We start from the raw sequence: 7,339 nt of genomic DNA on the forward strand, positions 1-7,339 counted from the left end.
AGTCTATGGAAGCAACACGTCTCTGGAGCGTCATCGTGAAAGATGTGAGTAGCCTACATTTTACTACACTTACTGTGCCTGTAGTTAAAAGCTGTAACGGTAATAAGCTAAACATTTACCCTGTCTTGTTTTATTTCTTTTTATTGTAATTGGCACAAGGCTGTCATCATCTCATCTCATTAGCAAACACTGTTTTGACTGTCAACGATGCTAAAGCTAACATTTAGCTATTCTGTACTGCGTAACATTGTTATGTTAGACCCGTGTAACATCAATTACATTTCGTTTTCATTCGTGTGTATGCACAATTATCTATTGTACAACATACAAGAATGTCGTGCATTATGGGACTATTACAGTATGAAAAGAAATCAGAATATAAAGGATTTCTTCAAAAGAAAGAAATCCAAAATAGAGCAGGGGCAGAGCAGTCAGTCAGAGGATGAGAGCCAGCTTGTCCTGAAACAGCCTTCAGCTTCAGCTGTACACATAGGTATGTGAAATCCTGATAGTTCAAGTTTTTTCTCATGTTTGAACTTACTCATTTGGTTTGACTGTAACATACCACTTAGTTTACTTAGGAAAGGCTGATTGTATTATCATTCTAATCACAGCTTATGTATTATTATAGAGTCACATGTGGATGGTAAAGATGAAAGACCCTCAACATCACATACACATCAGGGTATGTATGAATTTACCTTCTTTAAAACATTATGTGCATTGATTCGAACTGGGATATTTCACTTATACTACAGTGGCATATACTGTCATTAAGCGTGTAGACAATTTTTTTAACAATACTGGTGTGAAAAGCCTAAATGTGACAATTTGACATATAAATGAACTGATACAATCTCTGTATTGCTTCAGGTGTGTCCAGTGCTGACAATCCAGAGGTTCCTGCAGGCCATGCACAGGGGGATAGTGGTGTGGCAGTCCCATTTGGCGGGCACGGACCTATTGGTATGTCTTAACAATTAATTTTTCATATGAAGTATAATATGCTTAATATTTTAGGCACATTTTATTATCATTCTAATGACAACCTATGTGTTATTGCAGAGTCAAATGAAGATTCCTGTGTTGAATGATGTCTTATTTATTTTAATTTTGTTGGCACTTTATAAAGTGACTGTTTTAGAATAAGGATTTTCTTTTGTATGTAACCTACTTTGGGAATTTACAAATTATTTTGGCATTATTTAACAGTTCACTTTACAATGTTAAAACAAGATTTGCTGGTATGTGAGGAGGGATGTGACTTTTGTTTATACCTGGGAGTTCAGGTTTCTCTGTTGCTGAGAATACTACAGTAACTTACTACACTGTGGCACATGTGACAAGTTTTGTCAAGTAAATGTTTTGCCCAAACAGGCTTATTTATTGTAATTTTGTTGGCACTTTATACAGTGCACTTTATACAGAAAGTGCATTGTCTTTTTTGTATGTACTGTATATCATACCTTGGAAGGTTGTTTTGAGGTTAGAATAAAGTATGGCAGTTTTCAATCACATTTGTATGTTGCCTTTTCCTGAATGTTGTGACTAGTAGGTCTATTCTTGCTTGCAGTGTTAGTAAGTGAAGTAGATATGGGTTGTGGAGACAAAAAATGGTAAATTAATGCTATGCCGATACCTGGGTGTGGGTGTGTATTTTCTTGTGTGTGTGTGTGTGTGTGCGTGCATACGTGAGTGTATATGTCTGTGCGCAGGCGCTCCTGCTCACACTTCATGCCACCCCTGCATAAGTCAGTGCCCCACTGGTGCCACCCCTATCAAAAATGTCTGGACACGCCCCTGCCTGGATAGACCTCAAAAGAGGGTGTGTTGGAAAAGAAACACACTTCGTTCCATGAAGCTAGGGTTGGTAATCCTTTTCCAAAAAACGTTTTGTTATATTTATTGAAATTCTCAATACATCCCGACAGCAATCAATAAATCAAATGCTGACCAACAAAAAGGAAAGAAATCTGATATTTGTGGCTGTCGCAGGATTGTAATAAATCCGTCCAATTCATTTCATTCGGCCTGAATGAAATAATTGAAAAGACACACATACACACACACACATCTGCGTGAATATATTGGCAAATGCTGGAAAATGTTACCATATCGCCAGATTCTACCGGGCAACTCTTGAGTTTGAATCTTTGTGACATTGTAACAAGGCAAACACACAAAGCTAGGAAAGAACTCAGCACAGTTGTCATGTTAGACAGCTCAGATAGCAGCTTCAGGATCTCATCTGCTGTTTCATCTCTGTAGATGTTAGTCTCGTCATTCCTCCTCAAAATTCTTCTGAATCTCCTCGCAGAATCTCGCTCCTCAAAGCGTCTGTCAACAGTCCTTTAGTTAACAAGAGCACCAGGGGTTTAGATGGCATTTGGCAACATGTTGCATTTCAGAGTGAAGAGCAACATCCATCAGCACATAAAGCTTCCTGGCCTTCTGGTTGTGCAGTGTAGGCAGCGTCGGCGTTAGGGGCGGGCCATAGGGGTCCAGGCCTGTCCAAAAAGGTTACTGTGCCCCCTCAGCTGAATTCTCTCCTGACCAAAAAACTAAACTGAAATAACAGCTAGGCTATAAGTAAAATTAAGTCATTCAGTTTGGTAATGGAAGGACTTAACACTGAAATGCAAAATAAAGCACAAAACAGTGATAGTTTTGCATTTAGGAAACAACTAGGACATGTACTTGGGCTTGATTACATTGTTTTCTATTGGAGGATCCTAACTGGCTGCGAGCAGCTCGGTGCTGCACAGCGCGGCGTGACGTTTTGTCTGAACTTCTATCCGATACACGGTTCCTATTTTTTCCTGTCACTCATATTGAGAGGAACGGCTGATTAGTTTAGATAAAATGTGCTGAGAAAACCGGGTCAGTTGTCCTGGATGTAAATGAAAATATTAACTTGATTACTGACACTTTCAGCACAGGCATTGACGCTCGCAGTTATATGTAATAAAGTTCACTAGTGAAACTTTATTACGAGCTACCTGTCAAAAAATATAACAGCCACCTCACTAATGGTTCAAATAAAACACGAACACACAGCGCAAAGAGACAACTATGGAAACTCTGGGGAATATGAACCGTAACGACAATATTTCAGTACGAAGCCTCGTTTTGATCCGCTGCGTTTGCGTGATTTTTTTTTTTTTTTTTTTAAATCTAGCTCAATAGAAAAAAATGAGAGAAAGTAGACCTACAAACCTGGTGCATTAAAGCACAATTAGGACCAAGAGAGTAAAAAGCATCCTGTGCTCCTCTCACATCTTACTTTTTCTACCTGTTTGGATTATTCTGTTCAGTATTGTGGAATAAAACAATGGACTAATGTTACACTACAGCAGGCTGAGCAGGGACAACAACTGGTGAGAGATACATCCACATTTAGTCTTCATTAACTTAAATTATAGTTATGAAGAAAGAGATTAGATTAATGTGTTGTTTAGCTGCCTGTTTATCTCGGGACCTGCGTGTGTGCACATTTTGACCCTGGCATGAGCAAGACGCAGGGCGTGCCTGAGGAGTTATCTGTAGCCTCCAGTACTTCCTCATTTCAAAACAGAAACCATAATAAGGTTGCAGCTGGCTGGAGAAGATCACTAGAACAACCTACTTGCTCTTGGCTATATCGTATGTTATTTCCAGTAAATATCACAAATAAAACGTGTGTTTTCTGATAAAAAAAAAAGGTACGAACGTAGGAAGATAACAAGTACTACTAACCCATCTTTGAGGTGGTTACGTCTTCAGCTCCAGTCTGATCTGGAGTTCACAGCTGATATGTTTCTGGTTTGTTTACATGATGTAACAGAAGTGTAGATTTAACGGATTCAGTGGACAGAGAGCGTCAGATGCGCGATACAGCGCGATAGTCGGACGCTCGCATCCATTTAGGACATGGTGTTAGTTTATAACCTGTTTTTGTGGACATAACAGCATGTGTATGCGTGCGTGCGCACTTGTGCGCATAAGTGGCAGTATGTATACACCTCTCTGTCAGTTTATTTCTTTCATGAAACATGATAATGTTAAAGATACACTTAATAAAGGCTATATGAGGTGAAAAAAATGCCCCCCGTCAATGCTGATTGCCCGTCCGGCCCTAACACTCTGGCGCCGACCCTGAGTGTAGGATCATAAGAGAACTACTGTAGCTCCAGGAGTTAAAGCTTCCTACACTACGGAGGATTTAGAGTTCAATGTGACGCAGAAAAACCTATAGGAGATATTTTGTGAGTTCTGGCTGTATCAGTCAGGTTCAGGGCAACTTTGGACCTGATTGGAGCTTGAGTAAACTAGGGGTAGGAAAAGAAATCAATTCACCTATGTGACGACGAAGTTGAGGGCTAGTCTACTTTATGTAAATCACAGGTGTCCAACGCAACTCGCCGCCTCTCAAAACTCCCGAGAAACTTTTAAAATAACCGTTGTCGATCCGAAATGAAGACAGATTCAGCAACTGCATGGCTTATTTCTTGCCTCAAATGTTTTCATAAACACATTTCAGTGAACTATTTTTGTGAAATAAGAGAAGAAAGTTACCAACCGGGCCTCCATATTATTTCCGGTTTGAAAGCTGAGAGCAGCAGACCACAGAGGGAAAGCGTTCGTCCAATCAGGTGCCGAGCGTGTTGTGTGTATTGGCGGCCCACCAAACGTCCAATGCTGGGAAGCGGCGCATGGCCTCGTGATAAAAAAACGCCCCTTTGGACACTTACCATCAGTCTGCAGTCTGTCTCTCTGTCGGGAAGACTCAACACTCTCAGCAGCATGGCACAGACATGAATTTCTCTTTTGTTCTTTCCACCATACACATTCACACACACCCATACATGCTCCACATCACTGATTTACTGATTTCCACACATTGCATTGAATTACTTTTGTGTTTCGTAAAATAAATTAAGTGTTCTGTGTTCTTCCGCTACCTCGTGTCTGTCTCCCTCTTTGTCGCAGCCTTGAGCCAGGCTGTGACAGATGGGGGCTCGTCGGTTTTGTTGACCCGGTGTAGTTTGTGTATTGCAGGTGAGTCTGCTGGTTGTAACTTGGTTTTAGTGTCGCTGTGATGTTGATACTCAGTTGTAGCCTGTTCTGTGCGTCTTTTTGTAAATCACTGTAAAAAAGAAAGTCATTTCAACTAGTTTAACAGTTGATAAGCTAAAATGTTGGCTGTACTTGAAATATCAAGTTTAGCTGTATCCAACAAATCAGTTCAATCAGAGAAGTTCAGTCAACATGGATTTCTTAGTTGACTCAACTGTATATGTGTGGCCCCTGCAAAAATGCGTAGGCAACCCCACAGCTCCTACAGCGGCATGTGCCACAAGAAACTTCCATTTCAGATCAGGAGTTGCCAAGGTAAGAACATACTTTTAGGCCTACCCTGCTTGTATTTATCAAAATACTTTTTAAATTAAGTGTTGAACATGTAAAGTGGATAAATGTTACACATGGTTGTCCAAGTAAACCTTGCAGCAGCCGACAAACCACTTCCTAAACAGTTCGCTGTCAATGTACCCTGCTGGCGACTTCCCATAGAGGGCATCGGGAACCCCTTCCTTGTTGTAGGGGCCCCCCCTGGATTCTACATCCATCTTTTCTTTTTGACATCTTGATGCTCCTGTAAAGGAAATTAAAAACTCTCTCCCACACAGACACACATGTTACCTACCTTCACTTACTTTAGCTGTCTCTTTCTATTCTGGCTCTGTTCTGCTTTTCACTGTCTCTTTCTGTCTCTTTTCTGCTTTTCACTCTCTCTTTCCTGCTTCTTGCTTTTCCTTCTTCTTGCCCTCTTCCTTCTCTCTCTCTGTTCTCTATCTTTTTAGCCAGGAACATAAACCATACGAGAGAAAGTTGAGAGGCAAAAACATTACTTTTTGGTTATATATATATATATATATATATTGGATGTTAATCTATAACCAATATTTCCAATCATAAGCTTTCAACACATGTACAGAGACAGTCAGTCAGTCACTCTCTCTCACACACACACACACACACACACACAAACATTATTTGCATTATTTATTGGATCATTATGCATACATATACTTCATGTAGCCTGGCTTATGAACAAGAAAAAGCATTTAATTTTTTTATTTTAATTTGATTTATGTCTGCTGTCATGTTTCAGAGCTAAACACACAAACAAAACAGCTGCCTGCCTTCACAAACGCTACGTGATCCTTTCTTCGTCTTTTCCCGCGGCCACAACTTTTTTTTCAGACATCCAACATTTCTGCCACTCTTCACTTGACAACAGATGATGTCACACATGATCCTCTATCTTCATTGGCTAGACAAAGCAGGGTAAAGCTAGCTACGAATTGCGCTCATAAGAAAACTCATTATAGCAGTACAGTGAAAACACAGACACACTTTTCAGGGGGAAAGATCGTCGCCCGAGCGCAACTAAAGTGTTCTTACTGCTTTATCTCATCAAAGTCACTTTCCTGTAGTAATTCAACATTTAAACGTCCATACATATAGATGAAATTTGACACATAGATACTTGGAAATGTATAAATTGATTCTACTTACATTTCAGTTAGGATCTCCGAAGGAAATGACCGCGAAAAGACCGGAAAATGCGTCATACCGGATAAGTCCGGTTTAGGACAATAGTGGCGAGCGACGTCCGGTTTAGGAAACGGTGACGCTAACTCTTTAACTGTAACATTAACTCTTATACAGTCAAACACAGAGGTTGAATGGTTTAAATCGATACTGAAATGATGTGATAACTGATAGAGACTTTTACACACTAGAGGACATGCAGCCTCTAAGCAGCATTTCTGTTCCTATACTGTTAGCTAACGTTAGCAATGATGCTAACGGTCGCTAATGCTAACTGTAGCTATTTTAAACAGCAACTAAAGAGTTTAACGTTTTTCTCGCCTCTATATAATAACTGTTGTCTTGTTCACTCTCACTCTGTTACCTTAGAATAATGGTAAAGTTGGGAAAATGTAAAAAGCACATCTGTCATGTTGTTAATAGCAGCCAACTGTCTGCTAGCGGCCAGCTAATCCTTATAGTAAAACTCTAGCTCCGTAGGCGCTTTTCACAGCAGCCATTTAGTCATAGCAGGCTAGACACTGGTGGAGCCTACTACATCACATTATTTATGGTCCCGTTCTAGTTAGTGTGTCTCAGCTATTCAAAAACCTTAAAATTCCAAATCTTTTATACACTATTGATATTATTCAACTTTTCAATGATATTCACAAAAAATAAACGCATTCCCACTTTTTCTACTATTCCTACTTCTTCTCCTTCATACAGATTAAAGCCAGCAGTGCAGTGTAGCATCAGCTATTCA

At 39.9% G+C, this 7,339-nt stretch overlaps 1 long non-coding RNA gene across 1 annotated transcript; it reads left to right on the forward strand.

The window, feature by feature from the left end:
* The first annotated feature begins 422 nt into the window (after positions 1 to 422).
* LOC119498872 lies at positions 423 to 1,520 on the forward strand. The gene is made up of 3 exons (XR_005209199.1): positions 423 to 493; positions 632 to 685; positions 874 to 1,520. It is a non-coding gene; the product is annotated as an uncharacterized LOC119498872 (long non-coding RNA).
* Positions 1,521 to 7,339: the final 5,819 nt, after the last annotated feature.

The sequence above is a fragment of the Sebastes umbrosus genome, chromosome 12 (genome assembly GCF_015220745.1).
Source record: "Sebastes umbrosus isolate fSebUmb1 chromosome 12, fSebUmb1.pri, whole genome shotgun sequence".
NCBI classification, from domain to species: domain Eukaryota; kingdom Metazoa; phylum Chordata; class Actinopteri; order Perciformes; family Sebastidae; genus Sebastes; species Sebastes umbrosus.